At 37.9% G+C, this 485-nt stretch overlaps 1 protein-coding gene across 1 annotated transcript in view; it reads right to left on the bottom strand.

The window, feature by feature from the left end:
- LOC119582078 (potassium voltage-gated channel protein Shaker-like) overlaps positions 1-485 on the bottom strand; it is a gene marked incomplete at its 5' end in the record, with an annotated part of 55,543 nt that overhangs the window by 33,808 nt on the left and 21,250 nt on the right.

The raw sequence follows: 485 nt of genomic DNA on the forward strand, positions 1-485 counted from the left end.
GAAGAGACAGAGTGGAAGAATTGGGCAACATGCACAGAGTATGACACACAAGCTCCCAACAAGCGATAAGCAACACACGGGAAGAGAAGCATTCTGAAAGGCAACTGAGGTTAGATCATCGACAGTAAATACAGAGCCACCACTTAGGGGGGGAGTGGAAGGCCAGGCACCGTGTTGGCACTGGCACTCAACTCGCTATGCACTCTGCGATCGGAAACCATGTGGTTCGTACCATCATATATAAAAAATAAAATTAGATGAATAAATATAGGGAGTCAAATGTATTGTAGAGAGAATATATTATATCTAATGAATTGCCTGAATCTCTATATATTTTTTTTAAAAAGTTAATTCTGCAATTTCTGAAGTGGTATTCACAAAAAAACCCTCATATCAAGGCAAGAATTACACATATAAACTGAAAAAATGAAAGGTCATGATACATGGTAGATACTACAAGCATTATAAGGTTACATTCAGTTACA

The sequence above is a fragment of the Penaeus monodon genome, chromosome 15 (genome assembly GCF_015228065.2).
Source record: "Penaeus monodon isolate SGIC_2016 chromosome 15, NSTDA_Pmon_1, whole genome shotgun sequence".
In the NCBI taxonomy this organism is placed as follows: domain Eukaryota; kingdom Metazoa; phylum Arthropoda; class Malacostraca; order Decapoda; family Penaeidae; genus Penaeus; species Penaeus monodon.